The sequence below is a fragment of the Lonchura striata genome, chromosome 5 (assembly GCF_050655825.1).
Source record: "Lonchura striata isolate lonStrDom1 chromosome 5, ASM5065582v1, whole genome shotgun sequence".
NCBI lineage: Eukaryota > Metazoa > Chordata > Aves > Passeriformes > Estrildidae > Lonchura > Lonchura striata.
The window spans coordinates 68,181,457-68,206,981 of NC_140707.1; the positions used below are offsets into that span (position 1 = coordinate 68,181,457).

At 44.2% G+C, this 25,525-nt stretch overlaps 1 protein-coding gene across 1 annotated transcript in view; it reads right to left on the reverse strand.

Annotated features, from left to right (window-relative positions):
• PRKCH (protein kinase C eta) overlaps window positions 1–25,525 on the reverse strand; it is a 112,915-nt gene that overhangs the window by 86,410 nt on the left and 980 nt on the right. The window lies entirely within an intron of this gene.

Below are 25,525 nucleotides of genomic sequence, written 5' to 3' on the forward strand. Positions count from 1 at the left end.
ACAGAAGTTTAAAAAAATAAAATCTGGTTAATAGTGTTCCAATTTGTGAGACAAATGAAGCAGGACTAACACTGAATTCTCTGGGAAGATCAATGTGCAGCTGTTTTGAGAATTACATGGATATTTCCTCTCTATTATATTTTATCTCAATGAAATTGTTTCAGTCTCTCAAAATACCATCATTGCTGAGGCAAATGGTGATTTAATACATAAATCACCTTCTGGCCTTAAACCATAGGAAATAGAAAACTGTTACTGCTGTTACCTAAGGACTTCTTGTCGTTTAATCTAAATTAGATAGAGATACAGAACATCATTTTAGGGATCAGACATTCAATCCCAGTGTCAGTCAGCCTGTCCTTGAAAGAAAGCATTTATTTTTTGGCGAGTAGATTTTTTCATTTTGAGATACATTTTTAATAAAGGTCTTGCTTTTGATGGGTTTTTTTTTTTGAGTTTGTTTGTTTGTTTTTAAATTTTCCAGCTAAGGATTCATGACATTTGAGTCAGGCTGTCACACAGAAATCTCAGTAAAAAACAAAAACAAAGAAAGAAGTAACAAGGCACCCCTCAATTTCCCACAAATTTCAAGGTTAAAATTAGCAAAGAGGAGCTTCACACCTCATGGGTATCAATCACCTATGCAAAACAGGAATTTTGAAAATGGAGCTCTCTGGGGGAATTAATAGATTGCTCATCCAAACCCTCCCTACTCCTCCTGTACAACCACAGGATGATGAGCTCAGGCTGCTTCCTGTACACTGTGAGCCCTTTGATTCCTCTCCAGTGTAAAACATCCAGCACATCACTGAAATAAACCCCCAACATCAACCTGAACTCCCAAAGCAAAGGCTATGGACCACCCCTGACCCAGGAACTTGCTCCTGGTTTCCAAAAAAGGCTGCTGCCATGAACCTAACAGGCAATAATATTAAGATACTGGAAAAACAGAAAGGTGAACCCTAAAGAGAAGCCAAACAGCCAAGCTACGAATGCAAGGAAAGCACCTGCACAGCTGTAGGTGGGAGGAGGTGACTGAGCTGGGCTGACTCTGCAGGGCTAAGGTACAGAATGCTGACACAGCCCAGAAATAAACACCCTTCTGGGGTAAGTGAAGGGGAAGCACAGACAGACATACATTTCCCTAGCCCACAATTTGTTGCAGAAGTAGAGAAATTGTTACTTAAACTGTTGGGAATTTGTTGCAGAAGTAGAGAAATTGTTACTTAAACTGTTGGGAATTTGTTGCAGAAGTAGAGGAATTGTTACTTAAACTGTTGGGAATTTGTTAGGATGAGCAGAAGAAATGTTTTCGGGAAAAAGAATGAGCAAACACCTCATTCACGTGATTCCAGCTATGGTTGTAAGGTGCCACACACAGACTCCTATCAGTGGGACACAAAGCAGGGAAACTACAACTGCTTGGGAAAATCCGAGCAAAATGCTGATTTTATGGACACTACATTCTCCACTAAAAAAAAAAAAATTAAAATCAGTCTCACAAGGAAATTTTAAAGCAAATATTTAGTCTTGACTCAATATTAATTTTTGTGCTTGTTTGCACTGCATATTATACTGATTTTAGGAAGCTGTGTTTCAACAGCCCTCTGACTCCATTAATATTGAAGACATTTCCCAAATAAATTTCAACTCCAGCAATATCATGCATCATTTTTACCTAAATTTCAGTTTCCTGGAGAGATGTGCAGCTTTGTAAAGAGATGGTTCTTTCCAAAATATATAATAATATATAATTACACAGATTGATTTACAAGACAATAAGGATTCAGGTTTTATGGAAAAATCCTTACTTACTTAGGTTTCCAAAATAATTTTTCAGTGCTTATTTTCCTGCCACTCTCCATACAGGATATGTCAGATTCCTGCTTCCACACTGACAAAGAGGATCCTTCCTCCCTTCTTCTGACACAGTATCTCTGGTGGACTAAATCCTGTACTCCTTGTTCAGTCTTAAGAGCAAAGGATTGTCAGGATTCAAGCTTCTGGGATGAGGCCAGGAAATCCAACAAAAGCATCAGCCACCGTTGACACAGGGCACAGACAAAAACTGGCCCAAAGTCCTGAGACACCTTGTTCTCCATCCCTGCAAAGAGGATTCCTCTGCCCCTAGCACAGCACAGTCCTCTGCCTATAGCATCTTACAAAACAGAAACAAATTAATTCAGAAAGAAAGAGCATGAGATTTATGAGGGTTATAAAACAATCTCTCTCCCCTCCAGATCCAAGATTAAAGACCAGACAAATCCCCTGCACCTACTAAGCAGCTGTGCTCATGTTGTACCACAGTCCAAGAGCACTCAGCCAAGAGGACTTGAGCTACACTCAGTATCTTCTTAAAGAACATCTAAGGGGGCTCTAATTAAAAATTACAGCTCCAAAATGAGGCTGAAGACCCAGCATGCCAGGAGCTGCTGAAACTTTGGCACACCAGTGGTGATGGATGCATGGAGTTCTTATCCTTTACAAGGATTTAAACCAGACAGTCTTAATGGTTTCTCTAGTCTTAAATTGATAGCAACAGAACAACAAAAGATAACATACCAAGAAATGAAATTAAATAATAACAGACCACATGGAAAAGTCTGGCTTTTAGACTTGCTGTGATCTCCTTTAAGAATGAATTTGACCAGCTAAGTAGCAGCCAACTCAGTACCTGAGAAAACTCTCAGACTTGTGGAACGTGCCCAAAACAGAAAACAACACCCGACCTAAAAACCTGAAAGGAAAATGTGACCACAGACCTGAGCAACATCAGCAGCTCCCTGAGAGCAGCACCTGCCTGGCAGGACACGCTTCCCACCATCACAGGGACACCCTGAGCCATGGCCACACCACCGGAGTGGCCCATGCTGGCCGCAGCTGACACCGTGAGCTGCTCACACTTGCTGGACCCACGGTGCCAGGACAGCCCCACGTGCTGGGCTGGGTGTGAACAGCCAGCACCTCGCTCAGGCCCTGGGAGTGACCTCAGGCAGCCCTGCAGCACAGCCACTCATGCTCCTGTCCCTGTTTCACACCTTCAGCACCACCTTCACACCCTCAGCAGCACTCTCACCCTTGCAGCGCAGCCACAGCTGTGGGAAACTCTCCCGATCCAAAAACTGCAGCCAGAGCTGGGCACGCAGAAATTGCCCAGAGCCAGCTGAAACCAGAGACCCACAGATAAGAAGTCTGGTAGCCCACTGTGTCCCCACAAGGAGGAACTACTGATATAAGCTCTGCTTCAATCTTTGCAGTCACCAAAGCACTTCCAGCACCAGCACCTCCTTTCACAGGCAGAGAGGGCTTCTCACCGTGTTCTGTTACTCGATAAGTCCTGAGCAGTTCAAAAGGGAGCAGCTGCCAAAGGACTGGCCCTCCAGCCATGGAAGGGATAACCCGACCTGGGCTGGCAGCCCAAGCCCTGACTCCATGCTGGCACAGCTCCAGTGATGCCCGTACTTCCCAGCACCAGCAAACACCCTCAGGATCCTCCCAACAGCAGCGTGGGTGGAACACAAGCACCACGCAGACACCAAGTTTTGCTCCTCACTTCTTCTCTGTTTTGCATTTCCCAGCACTGACATTAAAAGCAAAACCCCTACATTTTTACAGAGAAACAGGGTGGTGCAATATTAATCTTGACAGAGTTAATAAAGTCCAAAGCAGACCATGAAATCAGTTTGGGTCAACAAAGCAGCTGATATTCTTTCTTAAAGAAAGCAGGAGAGGCTCAACAGCCTGAAGGCAGCACAGGTAATGCTCAGGAGAAACTCCTACACCATGGTATAAGAGAAGTGATAGAGGAATGTAACCATCCATAAGTATTTGACACAATCAACAAAGAGTAATATGTACAGAGAAAAGTTTCCTAATGCCAAAGATCTGGCATGGGATAACTTATTTTAGGGAATCACAAGCTTATGCCTGGACGGTTTAGTATCAAAGCCAAAGGAAAGTCTTGTTGTATTGGGAGCAAAGGAGAAGTATGAAATTCTACACATGCCTGATACTGTGAATGCTGTGAGGTGCAGTGATCTCAGAATAAATCAAACTAAACTGGTGGCGTGCAGCATCGTACCACTGGCAGGTAGACCTGTAAACAATCATCACCCTTCCCTGCTTCTCCAGCACTTTCATCCTCAGCCTGGTCCCCAGGGAAGAACCAGGAGAAAAAACAGACTTTCTGGCTGCTTTAGAGGTAACCTGGCCAAGTTTTAGCTCACTGGGAGAGGAAAGTGTGCTTATCAGCGTAGTAAATCCTTTAGTCACCCTCAAGGAAATGAAGGCAGCACGTTTGTCCACAGCACAAGGGGTGAGGAAAATCAACTGCTGGAGCTGAGCTGTACCTGTGAGAACAGCACAGGATTTTGGCCCAGAGCTAAGCACTCACTTTAACTTCTGTTGAACTTCACAGCCGAACCAGGGAAAACAAGCGCTGGAGGATTTTGGCAGGCGAGCTGGAAACGAGCAGGTAAGGATGACGAGTTCAGCCACGGCTTCATGACACTTCCACTGCGAGGCACAAACCTTTGCCAGGACAGTGTGCTGGGAGTTAGGAACTCCACTCTAACCCAAACCACTCACATGGTGCCCCATGCCTGAACTTGCCAGGATCCTGCTGCTCCACGTGACTTCAAAAGAGAGCTGCCAGGGACCGGTTTCCCACAAGGAGGGGCACCAGTGAAGCATCTCACACACCTTCCCCAGAAAAGGGCTGTGCTGACATTGTTCCCAACCACAGGGCAGGTATTATTTACTCCCCTTCTCTGCATTACAAAAAATAAGTCAGTTCAGGAGTGGAGCAGATGCAGGGAGACCAAAACAGGGCTACTTAATCACATGCCTTCCCACATATAATAAAAACTGTCCATGCATGATTCATCGCTGGAAGAGGTTTGGAAAACAAATTCAGAATGAGGGTAATCTCTCAGGCAACATATCAACACCCAGCTGAAGCATCCACTGAACTTGAAGAGCAGGTATAGTGAGTTGGCCTCCGAGAGAGCCCAGCCTGCCCGGGGAAAGGATGGGAAGAGGCAGATCCAAAGGGTGCCTGCCTGCAAGTCGCTCACTCTCCAAAATCAAGATGAGGTAGGTAAGGTGGGTCTCCAAGATGAAAACACATCTTCAACACTGCACCTGGCAAGAGCACTACATCGCACAAACACAAGTTTATAAGATTTTTTTTTTTTCTCCCCTCCCATCCCCTCAACAGATAATCCAACCTGGGAAGTCTGATCTGAGGCACATCAGAATCAGTGGGAATCTTTTTATTGTGTTTGGATCAGACACAAAAGATGACTGTGTTTACCCTGGAGCCTAGAACATCCCTTGTCCCATTGCTGCCCCATCCTCCCTTCCCCACAGGCACAATCCATAAGCATCCTAGAAGCACAGCCTTTTCCTAAGGCATGTCGATGCTGACATGGCTTCAAAAACAGAACAGGCCAGACACTTGCAGTGAGTAAAGCAAATATAAAAGCTACCTAGGGACTTCATTAGCCTAATTAAACAAGTAGCTGTATCTTTTGACTTCCTACATAATTTTTAATTTTAATTAACAGAACTGCATATGTAATCAGTCATTTGTAGAGGCAATTCCCAAGGCTCAGTCGAAAGAGCTGAAAATTTGGGTTAGGCTATAGCCGGTTTTTCACATGCCTCCAGTTATTTCTTGTCATCTTTCTTGTTTAAGCTCTTACCAGATCATGCTTATGGAATGTCAGCTCTTTCTGTATTTTAATAAGGTAGCACCTCCTTGGACAGGTCAAATGGCAATTTTCTCAGCCAAATACGCAATGTCTGGGTTAACCAGTCTCTCTTATACTTTTTGAGGCTGACAGACACCTGTCTATCAAGTCAGACACCTTTGAAAATCCTCAGGGCTGTCTAGTACAAAGAGGATTTTGCATTTCCAGACCAACACATTAAAGTGTTTTTTCTACAAACACAGAGCATGCACTTTTTAAGATTCAAATCAGGGTGCCTTAAAAAAAAAAAATAAAAGCATACACACAAAACAGGGTACCAAGAATTTTCTTATTGCTGCAAAGGCTGGCAAGTGCTCAGGGCAGCAATTCCCACCACAGTTGCCATGGGCAGACCTGGGAAAAGCTGCCAATCCCACCTGCAGTCAGCAGGTCCACGTACCCTGAGTGTGAAAGCCCTCACAGCTCACCTGAACAAAGTTTAATACTCTGCAGCTAAACTCACCCATGGGTGGAAAGTCAGTCTCTCCCAAAACTCCTATAACCAGTTATTCCAGCTATTACTGTAATATTGTCATTTAAATTTTTTGTTTCAGGACAGCTGCTTAAAATATTACTTTTGTTTTCGTTCAAGCTGACTAATTATAAGCTGTGCACCAGCCATGAACAGGTATGCATAACTAATGATTCTTAGCCAATCCTGGACTCTTTAATCAATTTTAGTCTGGTTTCATCCAAGAGATTACCCACCTCTACAGTAGATTTGCTGAGGCGGGAACAAGATTTATTTATCCTGTGAAAATTCCTGCCAAGAAAACCTGCTTGAAGAGCTACAAATAGAATACAGATAAAAAAGGAGGTTTCAAATCTTAAAAAAAAATTAAAACTTTTGAAAGCATGAGCTAGAGTCTGCTCCTATGGTGTAACAATAATTTATATGGCTTTTGAGAAATACCTCTAAAGCAATGAATGATTTACAAGTAATGATTGCAGGAAGATGTTCTTTAGCATATTTGAAAAAAAATTAATGTTATAAAGTTAATAAGAGAGAAACACAGACACAACTGGTTCAGGGACTAGTATGTTTTTGTTCTTCTTATATTTTCAAAGAAAAATGACAACTCTCCAGAGGGATTTTTTACCTTTTTTTCCCAAGTTATGTGCCAGGGGCAAAGGATCCAATTGCCTGTTTATAAATCCCATGGTACTGAAGTTTTTGGAAGACAAGGCTCAGATCCCAACAGTACCATCACTGAGTAAGAACCCACTCCTTTAGAAATTTATGTGAAATTCAAACCAAAATGGGGGGAACATGGGAGAATCTAAGAATTTCATGCACACACTGGAGTCTGCAAGAGAGGAGAGCTTCCATCCACAGCCTCCTACAAGTGTGGGGCTAGAAATGGCTAGGCTGGTGAATGGGCTGAGAAGAAAATGAGAAGGATGACCAGACCCAACCAGTGAGGGTCCCTTTCCTGAGGGCACAGAACATGCCAAGCGTGGGATGACTCTCTGAACTGCCACCAACAGCAAAGCTGCTGCTGGAACCACCCTGGGGACAGCACATGGTGGCCAGGGGAGATGCCAGGCAGAGAGAAAAGGCTGCTCTGAGCCTCCCTGAGCAGAGAGAAGGGGCAGGAACCCCCCAGCTCCCTCCCACAGCCCGTGTGAAACCAGAATCCCGTGGGCAGGACGGATGCTGCCTTTCCCTACCACAAGCACATACAAGCAGAGCTTCAGCTCTGCTGAGCGCAATTAAACCTTAATTATTCACCATGCATCTTTGTAACACCGTGCCAAATACCACCATGTCCAGTCCATCACTGTATTTTCCTTCCAGCTCCTCTTGCCTTCCTCCTACAGCTAGTCTTTTTTAAGGGATGGGAAGGAAAATCACAAATTAATTTAATTTCCCAAAGGCAAATGCTGACATCAATGCAGGACCACTCAATTAAAGGATGGCAAACGCAGGGCTTCATTTTGAGCTGTCTGAACACTTGATTATAGCAAATACACCCATGCTCACATTCAGTAGCTGCTATCAGGCTATCAGCTTTGCATATGCAAGGTATGGAAATCTGCCTGCAGACACCTGTATGTGCAACTGCAGGTACAAGAGGCTGACAGTGGGACAGGGTCTCTGCTCTTGAGGGGACTTCAAAGCACTGACCAATAATCAAACAACAAAAGTCTTCTATTTCCATTCAATTAACAGTGACAACGTATCAGTAAACCTCAACAACCAGTTATCACCACCAGAAGAAAAATCTTTCAATAGCTGTAGAGCTGGAGTTGCAAAGGGATGATCCTGACAGCTTTTAGGTCTATCACTGAACACACAATACAGGAATTGCCCTTCTCTATCTCCAGGATCTGGAGATTATCAACCAAAGTATTTTCTGTCTCCTAAATGAACCCAACATAACTTGGCAGAAAACACAGGAAATTGTGCCACTTTTTCTGTTTACAGTTATAAAGATATAAATTCCTTGACTGGTACCAAGAAGGTAAGTTGGTGGCACTTCCCACGTGGGAACACTCCAAGGGCCACCACAATGAGATGCTGAGCAGAGCTTCCTCAAAGTAAAGCAATGACACACATGTGCTTAGAACTGAGGCAATGCTCCCCAGGAAGGAAAGAACAGTTAAAAAGCAAGTCCAGGTAGTCCAGTGCACACCAGAGACCTGGGTTTGGCCCAGAGAGGAACAGAACAGCCACCAGGCAGAAATTCAGGAAGAGCAACAAAAAGATTGGGCAGAGAAGCAAACAACAGTTCTCTCAGTCTTGAGAAGTCTTCCAAGGCACAGAATTCACCTTCAGCTTTAATTAACCTCCCTAACAAATTGAGGCAGACTTCATGAATCATTTATGACTTTACACTAAGCAGCACAGTCTGTACATGGTCTGATGTTCTGTGTCTCATGGGTTGCCCAGGGACCACCACTGCACAGCTAAAGCAGGACGGCACTTAGGGGCAACTTAGGGGCAATCCACTGGGTTGTACAGCATCAGGCAGAGCCCCCAACACCCTGTTCACGGATTCAACCCAAGGAGCAAGGACCCCTAAACCAGCTGCATCACTATGTGAAGAGCCCCTCTACAACTGTCTCCCCAGAACTTTGCTCACTCACCTACTTGTGGTGTTCTCCACTATTCAGTGCTGGGAAATATTTTCTCATTATTCACAGGCTTTATTGCATAATTCTAAACTTCTGAGAAATTATTCTCATTTGAGTCTCCATTAGGTGTGTCACTATTTTTAAAATATCTTCCTGCTACATGTAATTCATTTGGTGTACTGCTGCTTTTCCATTTTTGTCCAATAGCTCTTTCTTCTTTCTAAAACCAGGCCACAGCAGATGAGATAATGAACCATTAAAATCCATTAGTCCTCAAGCTAATCCATCAAATTTCTCAACACCTCAGGTAGAAAGGGGAAAGGTCACAACTTTTTCCTACTCCAACTATTTCAGTCAGATACTGAAGAGCCAAATACCATCCCTTTAGCAACAATTAAAAGTTAAGTCCTGGTGCTGCAGCAAAACACAATCTGATGGAAAAGTTCAGTTATTTATGATGCCTGATGACTAATAATGAGCACTGTAAAACTACAAAAGAAGAATTCTGGAGTGAGATGTGCTTAGCATGTTGATGCCAGGAAGATGGGGTTCCACAAGACAGAGGTACAGATGCAAACCAACAGCCCTGCAGAGAGCTTGACTTACAGGCACCTTCCTCCTTCTTTCCTCCCTTCGACAACAAGTGTTAAAAAGACTTTTACTGATCTTCACTGAGCTGGGGACAGCTGGAACCCTAAAAAGTGGATGGCAGAAGCTTCAGGAAGGCCCACAGTGCTGGCTGTCACCCAGGCTGCCATCCTGGTGTCACATTCCTCTGGTGCTGTTGCCGTATCTCTCCTGAAGCCAATGTGACAGAAGGAAGGAGCTGCACAGGAGATTGTGCACTCCAAACACATCACCCACATCAGACACACCCCAAACATCTCCACCTTTCCAACCAAAGACAGCAAAGCCCCTCTGGGTGCTGAGCACATCCCACACCATCAGTTTTACAGAAAAGGAAAGCAATGTATGGGAATGGCAGGAGCAGAGGTAGAAACAGGGCTTTGGGTCTTCAAAAAACAGAAGTAGCTCACTGCACAGCAGCCACACTGCTTGGAGAAGTGCAAGGGAAACTTGGCAAAACCCACAAAAGCAACATGTACCTGGACTCCACAGAAGCCCAGACATCAAGAAGAGTCAATTGCTTCAAAGAACCAGAACTCTCAGTCTTTTCAATGACTTTAAAGCCGTGAGCTAAGTGATTGAGGGGCACACAACACCACCCCTGTCAGCATCACAATGAATTAATTTATTGCAGGATCAAGTTATCAGCAATATTTCTGGCAAATCCTGAGATTTCAAATGGCATGTCTCAGGGGCATGCCAGTCTTTAGAAGCACAGCTCCCAACACAGCTCACATTCCCATTTAAAGTGTTAGTCCCATTACTCATCCTTAGTGAGGATACCAAAAGGAGAAATTAAATCAAGCAACTTTCAACCTTAGCATGGTCTGTAACACTATGGGGAAGCCTAAGCAGCTCAGCTCTGATAATTCTTCCCAGATCTGGAATTTATCACAGTGACTTCCTTCTTCTTCTTCTCACTTCCTCACCTGGCAGTTTCTTAGCACTGAAATTATTAATGAGTAACATTTACACCCAGCCAGTATTAATCCACCACATCCCCTCTCCATGTTGCAAGATGATCTGACCAATAATTTGAGACAGAAGGATGAAAAGCAGACTATCAAATATGAGTGGCATCTCACAGGAGAGAACCTGCTTGGGACACAGGGAAAGATGAAAAGAAAGGTTTAAGAGTACTTTAGCCCACATACTCCCTCTCCCATTCCCTGCCAACCACTTATGGGATTGCTCCATATCCCTGGTAGACACATCCCAGAACATCATGTAAAAGCACCAGCAGTTTCTGGCTGCATAGCCAATTAGATGATTCCAAAGGTACCAAAAAAAAAAAAAAAAACCCGAAAAAAAGGAGTGCCAAGGCATGCACACCCCCAGCATTCCTGAAGGTATGATGCTTGCTCCTGGTGTCCAGATGTTACTGCTCACATCTCTGCTCCAATCCCATGAGGTCCAGTGCTGGGAGCCACAATCAAGTCTCCAGGCAGCAAAAAGAATGTAGGTTGCAGATGACAACACCCAGAAAAGACACGCCACTGCCAACACTTGCTTTGCCAAGTTAGATCATATCCTATTTGTACAGTGGGTTTTGTTTATGTTTGGTTTTGGTTTTTATTTTGGTGGAGATGATGGAAGGGTACAACCAAAATATTTCTGTGAAACAGCAGTTAGAGAAAAGGATGCAGAGGTGAGGTTTTTCATGGGGAAGGACAGTGGGTTGGATATCAATACCAAAAATAATATGGAAAAAAAAAAAGTTGTCCTGAAATCCTGAGGCCAAGCATTACAATAAGAGACAGACTGTCCAAGACCAAGCAATTTTTAGTCCTATCAAGTCTGTGATTACAATTTTCCTCATTTACCTCATGAGAGAGATGATCTCACTACCCACTTGTGACCATGAAGTCAGAGCTGTGACTCCAGCAATTAGGCTAAGCCAGGAAGGAGCTGAACAGCACCAGCCTCCAGCTGTCCCAAGCCACCGGATGGTGACAAGGTGCTGTGTCACTGGGATGTGCTGCTCAGCTGACCCAGCCACCTGCCTCCCTCTGAAGGACAGAAGGCTCTCCAGGGTTTTGTGAACAACTGCAAGCTGACAGGCAGCTTGCTGGCACCTACCAGCAGCATGCTGTCACATATTTCCTCTTTTTAGTGTTTCTTTTTCCCTTTCCAAAGCATGGTTTCAAGATGGGGAACTAATGTGACCAAGATTTACCTTGGATTAAATAAACCAGAGGGTTGAGACACCCAGAAAGGGTATGTAGAGGAAAAGGTCAGGACATGGTTGGAGTGGTTTTGCTGACAGGCCAGTTGAGAACATAACTTGGATGCTGACCACATTTCCCATTCACATTTCAGCTTCACCCACAAACCTGCAGATAAACCTTCTGCTCTCCAAACAAATCTTTTGCTGAGGATTGCCACAAGCCCCAGCACATGGCAATCCTGGGTAAGCCAAGAGCAGGACAGGCTCACTTACAAAGCCAGTCATATTTAGAACAACTGTTGTCGTGTTCCCTCCTTTTGTTTCTTTGTGAATGGAAGGCCTGGCATTTTATCTGTGCCAAAGTGTTGCATGTGTTTTATATACAAACACACATGCTTTTAACTCCAGCATGCTAATGTGTTTAAAGTATAAATTCCCTCCTGGAGAAAAGCACATCTCCAACTGGGTGGTACTGCTAATGTGGACCTCACGCTTCTCTTCCTGCTGACAAACAGCCCTTGCTGTGTGTGGGGACACATTCCTGTAACTCCTTAATTCTCACCAGCTGAGGACAGCAATCACTTGGACAGCATTTATCTCCTGAAAATAAAGTCAAATTGCTTGCCTTCTTTAAGATTTACCAAGCTGTGTGATATAAAGCCAAGAGGCACTCAGTTCCTGTCCTCTCAGCAACCACCTTGGAGGGAAGTAAATGAAGAGATCCAGTCCCTTTTAATGACTGACCCACATTCAGTGAAGGGAAACGTTACAAACACAGCTCCCTAAGAAACATAATTTACACTGTTACACTGTTCAACTCCTAATACACATTACATTGAAAGAGTCTGAGGTAAGATTACAGTAGCAAGGAGTTTGATGGAACCACAAAAAAAAGCAAAGAATGGTTTTGTTTGTAAGGGACCTCAAAGATCATCCAGCTCCAACCTCTTGCCATGGGCAGGGACACCTTCCTCTAGACCAGGTTGCTCCAAGCCCCATCCAGCCTGGCCTTGAACACTTGATCTTGAACTGGAGCTGCTGACTAGATCTTGGCCACACCACAAATTGTGACTTTTCATGATTCTAAAAAACTCCTCTTGCAGCCCAGCAGAGTTTGAAAGGCTTCTGGGGCATTGCCACACAGAGCAACGTGAAACAGGGGGGTGGTGTCAGATACTGAGATAGAAAGTCTGAACAAATACTGACCCACTGGAAAATTCACAGCAAGAGATGGAAAGATCTGGTACTCTTCAAACACCTACATGTTCTAGCTGTGGCTTTGAAGCAAGCCACAACACTGTCTATTGTAAAGAGCACTGTTCCTGTGGAAACACTTGCTTAATATTGTCAGAGATGGAGTAAGAAGAAATGCTATAGGTGTACAGAATTTTGCAACTACCCATTTACTGGCTAAAATATACATATATATTCAAAAGAGAAAAAATTCCTTATTGTTGACAGTGAAAAATATTATCAGGCACTGAAACAGCATATTTTTTGTGCAGCTGGAGAATTTAAAAAAAAAAAAAAAAAACAAACCAAAACCACCAAACCCAAATTCCACAGAATCATAGAATGGTTTGGTTTGGAATGGATCTACCTGCCTAGACCAGGTAGCTCCAAGCCCCATCCAATCACTTCCAGAGATGAGAGATCTGCAAATTTTTCTGAAAATGAAATTTCCTATGACCAGAACTATTAACATAAAAAGATAGTTTAGTCAACCTAGAAATGAACCACAGTACTTATACTGAGAAAACACTGATGAGCTTTTTTGAGATCACAAAGATGTTTTCAGAGCAATCTTTCAGAAGCCAAACATGGGGACACCAAGGGCTACTTAAAACCTGCAAGCTCAGTTACTCTTTTCTCACCTAATGTTCATGTTCAAAACAGGAACAGGAGCTTCAAAAATGTTACTAAAATAAGAAGTGCATTACTTAAAAACAATGAGTACTGCATATGCATTGCTGAGGCAAGCCTCTTTGCACTAAGCTTCTTTATATATAGAAATAACACCAGTGACCTCGTATTAATCACAGACACGGCTTTCTCCATGACAAAGGGAAATTGCAAACTTGCAAGGGCACCAGAAACCTTCTGAGATCACATCCACATAAGCCAAAACATGTGACAACTTGAATGATCTTTTGCTCCACTTTGAAGAAATCACTCAGATCCTTCAATATTATTCTTGACAAAATCAGAATCATGCAATTCTAAAATGAACCAAGTGATGATTTTAGATACAGCTTCAATTGTCTAAGCACCTTCTCAAAATTTCTGAAGCTTTTAATTCTAAGAATTTTAATCAAGATAGCACTAATCAGGAAGAACATAACCAGCCAAAAGGGTTTGTCTTTGCTACACAGAGCACCAAGCAAGAACTAAAATGAATGTGTGTCGTGTCCTGTCTGTGCCACAGCATGCACGCGTTCACATGCAGCTCCATACCACTGCATCAACATCCTGCTCTCCTGCAGATGTGCAGCCACACGCAGCAGTTCTCACCCAAGAGACAGAGGAGAGCAGCACCAACAGTCCTCCAGAGGAGCACAGGTAACCTCAGGGCTTGGTACAGTGGTCATCAGAAACTGCTGGGGAAGTACAGGGCTGATGATAGTTCAAGCTGAAGGAGGGTAAATATTAGAGATTAGGAAGAAATTCTTCCCTATGAGGGTGTGAGGCACTGGCACAATTTGCTCAGAGAAGCTGTGGCTGGTCCATCATTGGAAGTGTTCCAGACCAGGCTGGACATGCCTTGGAGCAGCCTGGTCTGGTGGAAGGCGTCCCTGTCCATGGCAGGGGTTGGAACTTTGATGAGCTTTAAGGTCCCTTACAACCCAAAACATTCTGTGATTCTATGAACTGATAAATCATTAACCAAGTTCTTTGGTAGATACAAAATACAGGGAAAAACCATCCTGGCATCAAGCTTTGACCAAAAGCAGAATAAGGTCCCCAGCTGCCCCAAAATTCCACTCCCGCCTCTTCTTCCGGCCGCCACCGCTCCTCTGCAGAGGCAGCACAATGGACGGTTGCTTTCACACGACGCCAAAACCACAGCAAACAGCCCCCCACACTGACTTGCCTGGCGCCTGACTGATGCTTTCTTTAGCAAGCTCAGCTGTGAAATGGGGTATGTGAGAAGCAGAGACTCAAGCAGGAAGCTCTCCACCTCTCCCACTGCACAGCGACTGCCCATGGGGCAGAGGAGGGCAAAAACCCGCTGGTCGCCCTCCTGGATCTGCCCTGTCCAAATTGCCAGAGCCCACAAGTCACAGGCCTGATGAAAAAGTGCTCCATCACATTTAAACACAAAACTCATTCCTACACTGGACGACTTCATAAGCATTGTATTAGCCCAGATGGAAAGGGTCATGCTAGAACATGAACCTGTTTTGTTTACAAAGGGGCTGAAAAACACTCTGTGAGGATGTGCAGCACAGCCTGGAATTTTGATGCTTTATCCCTGAGCCTCCAGAATCCAGGAGTCTGCTCTTCATTTCGGCACTGTCACTCCCAGAGGATGACAAACCCTAAGGATGTGGATACAGAGAGTCTTGGCCAGCAGAGACAGCTCCTTAACAGTAAATATGGGGGATTCCACTTTGCTTTAGGTAGAGCTGGAGAAATCAGCCTCAACCTGTGCGAATGTGCCAAAGAAATTTTTATCTATTCCTGTACCACTTATTTTGCCTACATAATACCCTTTTTGTCCTTCAAAGGGAAAGAATAAAGCTCCATTCTCTGGGCTCATTAGAACAGCTCTAAACCTTGCTCCTTCTTTGACATGAGCAAAATTAATTTGAAGATATAGATTTTGATACACCTTTCAGCAAGAGGAAAGTGGAACATGTTCCTTTCTAGAATCAAGGAAAGAGGGGAAAACACCATCCCTATTGGCAAGACAGGCTAGATCTTACTCAAGCTAATCGATTTAAAGCTGGTCAAAATGAGTTACTATCATTAGGTATTGAGAGGATTGTTGTAACAGGGGCAAATTTTTGAGAGGAAGATGGCTTGTCTTTTCCACCCAGTTCTCCTCCACTCTAAGCTGAGAACAACTTAGTTGCTTGTAAAGTAGCTACTAAATGACCATAGTTACATCTCATCATATTCAACAAGACTAAATAAACTAGCATTTCTTCTTAGCTGCCACATCAGGAGTCCCTTGCAGAAACAAGGGACAAACTTCTATAAAAGAAAATAACTGCAGGGTCATTTTCAACAATTTCCAGTAAACCGCCCTCCCTTACAAACCAGTCTGGTGAGCAGTTCCTAGGAAGTACCCAAAGCTGGACTTCTTGCTGCTATCAAGTAAACAGATAATGAAGTGATAAGCGTGGGCTCCATGTAGAAAACTGATTATCAGCAGCAATACTCCCACCAAGCCCTATTAGGAGATGGAAGCTCACCCTACACAAAGCTCTGTAGCTTTTGTATTAACAGCGTGTTCCAATGAGCAGCATTGACAAGAAATCCCACCATGGATTTGAACTGCACAGGAACACTTTCCTCACATGGATATATTTTCTTCCAGGCTCAGGAGCAAACTGCCTGAGGGAATAAATTTTCATTGAATATATTAATGTGAGATGCCTCAGTCTGTGAATGACCTAGATAATAAACTCATTGACGGAAGCCAATTCCTTCCTCTTTCTCAGAGCACCATGGGCACTCACTATGCCCAATAAATAATGTACAACCCAGCCATCATTATCAACTCCTGCTGCATGCAAGAAGGGGGAAGGAAACGTGTCCAGTTCTTCTCCCAATTAGCCAGTGCAAAGCTGGGAGCATAATTCCATCGAAGCCATGGGGAGCCCACTGACGTAAACCTCACAAGCAACAGCAGAAGCAAACACTAGGCTCCTGTTCTGCTGGAATCTCACAGAAGATGCAGGCAAACTTTTTAAAAACAAGTAAGAAAGGAAGAAGGCAACTTTAACATAGATGTTATTAAAAACTGATACCAGAAGGAAGTGTGGTACGGACAGCTTCATGTATGGGCCAGTTTACATGTGAGGGAAGGATAACATTAAAAGCATGTAAAATTTAAAAGAAATTAAGGATATGAGATAGAATAAAACATGCAGTAAACCAATCCCAAATTTCACTACTTGGAACTCTATTTTTCCTCTGCTCTTCAGTCCTGGGGAAAAGGCCAACAAGCTACATGTCCTTGTTTACCAAGAATACAAATGCAGGACCAAGTAGGAATTCAAACAGGACAAGCTAGTCTTTCATTAGTCATTCCTGATTTAGACAACCTTTGTTATTCTGAAGAAGCAAAGCCCAGAACTGAATACATTTAGCATGGGATGAACACACTGATCAGTCTAGGTAGAGAGAATCCCTCTAGGAACTAACTCACACATTGACAAGCCAGCTCCAATGCTATCAGAGACAACACTGATTTGCAACTATTTTGTCAGATAAAAGCACTTTGGAGCACAGACATCCCATGCTGACTTTTACTGTCATAGTTAAACTGTCACCCTCTTTCCCATCCTCACTGTGGAGCCAGCCAGCTCCAGAGAGCTGCCACAACCCTAAATGATCCCTCTGACAGTGCACTTCTCCCTCTGACTCACACCCACAGCACCCAGCACCACTGGTCCTGCTTGAACCTACTACAGCATCTATAAAGCTGTGAAGGATGGCAAACATTTTTCTATCCAAAAATGACAACAGGATTCCCAAACTAAGACGCCACTGCTATCATAGGAGGTTTAAGACACTAAATTTGGCAAGTGGAGATGTACAGGAAGAATTTAATTTCCAAGGGATGTCTTGCTTATATGACAGAGTAAAATTAAATGTACTCATGATAAAAAAATGCAAAAGACCGTGCTATGTTAAAATGCAGACTGATGGCAAGGAATTAAAAAAAAAAAAAAAGGAACAAGCAAGGGCAAAACAGAAACCACAGAGCAGGCCAGAGAGCGAGAGAGAGCTGGAAACCAGAGGTGCTGTAGAAAGGTGTGAGCTGCTTTTTCACAACAAATGAGACCAGCTGGCAAGTCAAAATCCTGTCTCTGAGAATGGTTAATACAGAATATATGAGAGAAAGGCAGAAAAACCACCACAGTGTCAGATATGGAGGTATCAGCTCAAACCTCTCCTCAGCCCGTGGCTGCATATCATCAGACAATCTGTCACTGTAATTCTTACTATTAGGTGTAAAGTCCTGGGACAACAGAGACAGACAGGCTGTTTCTCACATCCTGTCCCTTACTACCTCATTTTGAGAGATTACTGGGTTCTACTGATCTGTTAAGTGATTTCACACTGCAAATGATTGTACCGATCTTTTTTTAAACATAAAGCAGACATGCAACACTCATACAGCATATCACACATTTAGAAATGTGACTTGCATGGATGCATTCCCCTCCTCTCCCCATTTCAAAAGACATAGCTGTACTACATTAAAAAGTAAAAAAATAAAAATAAGAGAGAAATTCCGCTAAGGCATAAATAGCATTATCATGTTGGTTAAAAAATAGTTTATTTATTCTATCTCCCATTTCACAAACTGAAGTCAGCTACCACAGCTGCCCAGCTTGTGTTTCTGCATCAGTGCTTCATTTCCTACCTGTTCCACAGAAAGGAGATCCCTCCTGGAAGGACTCTGGAGAGCTGCCACTGTATCACTGATTCCAATACAACCATTTCGCTCACAAAACTCAAAAATTACAAAACTGTGCAGGTGAACACCAAGAAAAAGCCCTTATGTAATATCATCTAACAGATTCATACCTCCCTCCCTCCTTCTTCCCCTGCCAACATCTTTTGTACTGGCATTGCTCCTGGGCAAGCACAGTGACAGCAGCTGGGTTTCAGTTCTGTGTGAGCTGTACTGACCCAAAGGACAGGTCCACATCACATTGATGGAGCACAGAAATTCCCATCCAGAGCCACAGAGGTCCAGCCAGCAAGTGAAAATCTTATCCCAGACCTGACATCCCAAAAGCCCTGTGGCTTTGCAGCATCTTCCCCAGGATGGGCTTAATTGCTTTGCAATGTGGCACTCAGAGGAGACTGCCCAGGGTGTGCCATCCATCTGTCACACAGGTCACAGGCATCCTGTCTCTGCTTGAGGGCTGCATCTGGACACAGAGCACCAGTGGGCTGGAGAGCGAGGCTTTCTGCAGATGCAGTGGGTCTCACAAGGAAGATCAGGCAAAAAAAAAAAAAAAAAAAACCAACCCTGGCAGTTACCAGAACAACTCTTCTGCCTGCAAGCTGCCCCACATTGGAGGAGCCCCAGGACAGAGCAGCGCAGGGAGCGGGGCCATCAGCTGGTCAGACTGCTCCAGCAGCCTGCGGGATAGATCTGGACATTGATTAGATGCCTCTGGTCTAACACAACAAGGGCACAAAAGGTCTTGCAGGGGCACTGAAAAAGCAATTTTTTCCATCACCTTGGGCCCAGGACGGACACTGAATATCAAGAGCACAGGAGTTACTGAGGGATGCTTGCTCCCACACAGCACTGCTCAAACGCAACCAAAGCTGGCTCACATCTGCTCCTGGTGCTGGCTTCTAAATTAAAGCAGGATGGCTTCCTCAGCAATTGACCTCCCTAAGTGATGAGAACACCTCATGATATCAAAGCATACAAAAATATCATTGGCATTGCAGAAATATAGTTGTTTGCCTGGCTTACCCTAAGTGGCTTAGCAATGTTAATGGGACACTTCTGGATGCTCTATGTTTCAGAAACACATTTATCTTTGATATCATTATTATAAAGCATGGCTTTCCCTCACAAGCAGCCAGCAAAAGGGCATGGCTTGGGAGAGGAACAACCACATGGTGATCTCCACCAGGACACGGCGCCAGGTTAGTTATCCATGACTCCAGCCTGGGTCCAGCACGGCCCTGCAAATAGAACAGGGGTGGAGCAGGCAATCAGAGCAAAGATTGCTCATTGTCTCCAGAAGAAATTACATTTGCAGCATGGTCTGACATGTCTTAACTGCATGCCTAAATAGGATGAAATCTGGGAGGCAAGAAGGTGCGATAGCTGATCCAGAATCCTTATAAAAGCTGCCAGTAACTCATTTCATGTGGTAACTCTGCTGTTCATCTTTTTCTCCATGGTTACACAAAAGGCCCCCAGTTTCCTGGCTGTATTAGCAAAGCACAATAGCTGAAGCCTAAAACATCAAAGGAGCCTTGATAGTTTGTGAAGAAAGGGTGGGAGTCTTATTCACTTCAGTAAGGGATATGTTTTTCATATTGAATTACCCTGTAAATCAGTAGATTTTCTAATGGCATTTCAATAGCTCAAATGGCCCCCTTGACGATCCGTTCTGCAGAGTTTATTGCCTATAAGCTCAAAATGGCCAGAAACCAAATCATTACTCAGAAAATACTCCAAACAGAAAGCCTCTGACAGCCTGGGTGAAATGTGCTTTACAAAAAGACCTGCAGAAAAAGCTAAATATAAAACACCAACAGGGTGAGGTGGGGCCAGCAGGGCTGGGGACAGAGTTTCCTGGGGTGCTGGGCTCACTTGTACTGCGGTCACCCTGCTGCCCCCTCCTCCTCCTCACAGCCTCTCTGCAAAAAGCACCCTCAGGGCTGTGGGTGCAGGTCTGCAAACACCTTCTCATGAGCATCAAACATGACCAAAGGCAATGTGGTCATCAGCCCTTGGCTGCCTCTTCTCCCTCCAACCAGAGCTTTCAACTGGTTCAGCAGCAACTCCATCAGCAGGAATGTAAAATTACCCCTGGCATCAAAGTCAGCCCCCCACTCCAGCCAACAACATCAACAAGGGCTTGAGAGAACCACAGAATAGAAGACCTTAAAGACCACCTCATTCCATACCCTCTGCCATGCACAGGGACACCTTCACCAGACCAGCTTGCTCCAAGCCAAATCCAGCCTGGTCTTGAACATGGCCCGGGATCCACAGCTTCTCTGGGCAACCTGTGCCACCCTCACTGTAAAAAAAAAACTTCTTCCTTACATCCAATCTAAATCTCTCCTCTATCAGTTTAAAGCCTTTTGCTGTCTCTCTATGCTTTTGACAAAAATCATTCCCCAGCTCTCTTTTAGCCCCTTTAGGCACTGGAAGATGCTGAAAGGCCTCCCTTTTGCCTTCTCCAAGCTGAAAAACCCCAACTCTCTCAGCCTGTCCTCATAGCAGAGGTGCTCCAGCCCTCTGAGCATCTTCATGGCCTCCTCTGGACTCCCTCCAAAAAGTCCATGTTCCTCTTTTATTGGGGGGCCCAAGGGATGGATGCAGTACTCCAGTACATCCATCTTGAGGTGACTGCCACTGCTCTTGAGGGCAAGAGTACCAAAGGGTGCCCATTAGCCATGTGACCATTTCCCTCCAGGTCACTGCAGCACCTGATTGCCTGGACTCTGTCCTGCCTTGTCCTGCACTCCTGGAATTCTGGCTCTGCCCCAGGCACAGAACTTCCCCCGCCTCAGCCACAGACCCTGATGAATGCAGTGACAACATCTTTGAAGGGGACAAGAACACTGTCACTTCACTGCCCATATGGCTGCTCCCCAGAACACCCTGAGAGCCAAACCCACATCTTGCTGCACTCAGTTCAAAGCCAGGACATGAACACCAGTCCCATAACCCTCTACTGGCCCCAACCACTGGAAACTGGCTCTTCTCATGCTGGGTCAAATCTCCCCAGCCAAACACACTCTTCTCTCAAGCAAAATGCCCCTGCTCTCCAAGGATTCTCACAGCTGCCAGCCAGGCCTTTTATTGGGGAGGAGCAAGAAACAGGACTCCAAATACCTCAACTTCTGATGCTGGAACAGGGCACTACGTATGCAGCTCTTCATGACAGTCAGCAGTCTCATCTGCCTGGATCAGAACAACTGCTTTTAGCATCACACCCCCACAGACTATTAAACACCTGACAAACAGCAAGAATTCCCCCCTTACTTATTACAGCCTTTGTCTTGGGCTGCAGGGCACTCTCAGGTAGTCGTGGTGCATGGATCTCTCTTGGCATTTTGAGGGGATCTGTTCTTAGGGCCAAAGGACAACTTTATGTTAAAGGAAAGAAAGAAAAGCTGAAATTCCAGTAGCTTTCAGACCCATCTTGCCTCCTGCAGTGGGCGTTTCTCTCCACAAGTCCTATTCAAGATAGTAACTGCGTATCAGTAATAACAATTACAGAAACAACTTAAAGCTTCCAAAAAGTTAGGGAAGGAGCTCATTTTACTCAAGCCTAACTAATAAGCAGTGTGACCTTCACGCAGATCAGAGATCTGCACTATGTACATTACAGGTGTGAGCACGGAAACAGAAGTCAAATGGACTTCACCCCAGCCTGCTTCTGCCCCATGCATGGAGACACCACTTATTCCAGCTCTACCAGCTTCATTTATCTCTACAGTTGGGCAGACACAAAATACTGTACCACAAAATCCTCTGTCAAGAGCTATAAAGTATTTTGGCTTCCTGAAGCAACTTTGGCCCACCTGAAGAACCCTGCAGTCAAGCAGGAGTCAAAAGAAGCAGCAACCATATAATATTTCACCTGCAGCACCCTGCCTCTCTGCCATGGCCATGATGCTCTGGAGAGAAGGTGAATTATCTTTTAACTCTTGAACTTCACATTCAACAAATACAATTGTATATAAACATGGGTGAAACACAATTATTTCTGCCCTAAGAAAGAAAAAAAAATCATAGGGAAACATACAGGCAAAAGAGCTGAAGTGAAGGAATGCACAAGAATTGCTCTAATCTCTTCCTGCACATGAGCAAGTGGCAACAAACTCATCAGGAAGTTGTGACTGGCTCACTAATCTTATAGCCCATCTGTTATGTGATTTCCTTCAGTGTACTCTCATTATCTGCTACTTCCAGATCAAGGTTTAAATTTCTACTCCTTGTTAAAGTCTTAGAAATTATGACATCTCCATCCAGGGACTAACAATTTTTACAACTGCGGTTAAACAATTCCCTTATAACAACGCCATTCAGTATCTGTAAAGAGTGTTTCCCCAAGGTTAAAAATTACTTCAGCTACTACATAAAACTCAGGAATAATCTTAGGTATTGTAAACATCTCCCATTTCAGCTACACTCCATTTGCTTCACTGATATATGACAGCTTTCTATACTGCACTCAGACACAGACAAAGAGGAGATAATAACTTTTAAAGGTGCATATGTCAAGTAAAAAGATCCTAGCACAGGCTAGTGCAAAATTAAATGCTTTCAAGTTTCAGCCCTGATGTAAATCCCAGCAAACAGCTCAGCTCCCTCCCTGCACCTGGTCATGCACACCTGTGTAAAATGCAACCATTCAGGTTTGCACAATCTCACACCCACACAGGCAAATTCCTACCAGAGACAGAACATGGCACTGGGGAGGTGGCGCTCAGCTGTGACTGCGTTACACCACGCTGAAGGCACGATGGCTTTTAATTGACAATGTTAATAAAAACGACTTCACTGAAACCTGACAAGTTAATATAAGAAAGGGGAAACAGCAAGAAGGATCTTGAAGTTAATAAGCTCTTGCAAATTTGATCTGTGGAAATTTAGTCAAATGTGTGTAACAACAAACACACAAATGAGAAGCTATCCAGACCATGCTAATGTGTTTACTAGAAAGACTTTGGAAAACAACCCAAACGGTTAGAAGTAAAAGGGTCAGTTTTGAAGTCTCTGCAACATGAATTGTAAAGCACATCATGAACAGAGAACAGTGCCCCAGCACTCAGTGGGATGACTCAGGTGTATAAGCATTACTGATGAGACAGCTCATGTCCATACACTTACTCATCTGCATAAGTGTTCAGGTCATAATTGCAGTGATGTACCTGCAAGTCATCTGGGAAGTACCAACTCTTATACACAGACTGCTCCTCCCTGCCTCTCGCTGAAACTTCCTACAACTCTCACAAAAGGTGCTGACCGATGCTACAACTAATCACTTTTTTTTTTCTTTCAGCAGGAGAAAATCCATGTTTATAAACAGAGCAGCATGAGCCTGAGAGCTGACACCAAGACTGCCATAGGTAATTCCTGATAGCTTCCTCTCAGGATAAGAATTCAGGGAGCAGAAGCAGCCAACTGCCTTGTTTGCCTATTGTTAATCATTTGGATTTTACCAAAATACTGTCTTTCCTGTCTCTGAAAAGTGAACATAAAAGTTCTATTTCAAATCAAAATGAAAAATTACGCACAGCCAAGTAAGCATAAGCCAGGTTAAACTTGGGAAGATTCACCAATTTTCCTCTCACTCGATTCACTCCTTAGTTGCCTATCTGTGCTTTTATTTTGGGGGTGCTAAAAGGACAGAGTGAAGGATTTTGGAGTGGAGGTGTTTCAAATCATCTACATTTCCTTGTGGTGTTTCGCATTGTGCCAGCAGCTCATAGACTTCGGGTTAGTACAAACCAGCATTTCCTATCCTGATTACACAAACTCCCGTGACAGCCTTGCTGGATTTATCAAGACATATTAAATTATCAGAGCAAGATGCTGTTCCCTGTCATCATGTGATGCAGGCTGCACGCTATGTGAGATGCTAACGAAGCAAATCAGAAGGGAGGGGAGAGAGAAAGGCAACAGAAGACAAACATTTGCTCATTCCCCACTAAATCTACCCCAGCTGTAAGTTTCAGACATTCATTTAAAGGGAGAGCAGAAGCTCTTAGCCTCTGTCTACACACCCAGATCTAAAATTAGTTTCCATCAATCTAGTTAAAAGAATTCTCTGATTTCCCACCCCATTGCACCCATCAGCTCACAGGTAAAGGAGTTCATAAAACACATGTCTATCCTGCAAGGATTAAAAACTTTTCCCTCACCAAAGACCAGATTATTATTTCAGGCCACAGTTTGCATCTGCCCTAAAAATCAGCACAGCAGCATGGACTAAATTGAAGAAATGTATGTGGATCCACACCAGCAGCAATATTATGACAGGTATTTCACTAAGGTAAATAAGGCCACCACCTTTGCAGCAGAGCAGTCCCACCCCACATGCAGCCAGCTCCAGTGTGACCAGGACTCCAGCCTCCTTAGAGGACTGGGCCTCTCTCAACAGCAAACATCCCCAGCAACTCAAACATCAAGAAAACCCTCAAACCCACATGACTTTATCTCAAGCTCACTCCTCTGCCTTGCCCATAGGGGTCTGTTCTGCATTTGAAACTGGTTTAGCACAAACCCCAGGAGCAGAGCAGATACCTTCCAGGGGCACAGGTAGCCTGGGAAGCTGGGCATGCATCCACCAGGCAAACCCAATTACCTAAGCTCTGGCTGGGCTGTCAGGAGCAATACCTTAGCTAAGCCACTGGAGAGTGGCTGGGACCCTTCTGTCCAACACAAAAACCGCATCAGGCACTGTCTGAGAGAGAACACCTCCAGTGCATGAACCTCACACCTACCCGTAAGGTACCTAACTAAATGGCCCCAATATACATTGCCTGTAATCACCCCAAAGATGTAACATCACACCTCAGCCACAGACACTGGCTGAGAGCAGAAAGTCCCAGCATTCTCCCCAGTGATAGGATCAAGATCTGTTCTCTATACTATCAGCCTCAACATCTGTTTTTATTGTGGTTGTTATCTGACCGCATATCCTGAACTTACTGGTCTCAAAAAGTTTATACCCATCACAGCCTTGAATATTCTCAGCTCTTCTGCACCTTCTCTACTCAGAATAAATGCCTTTTTTTATCAAACTAACTCTTACCAGCAAACTGCCTGGATCAATGCAGTCACTCTGTCCTCCTTTACAAGACTGGAAAGAAAGGTACAATTTTAGAGACTGTACTGTTTCTCTCACCATCAGGACTAATCCATAAACCAGGTTCTCTGGGCTGCATACAAGTGACGTTTACCTCAAAATAACCTAGAATTAGCTCAGAGTGAAACTGCATT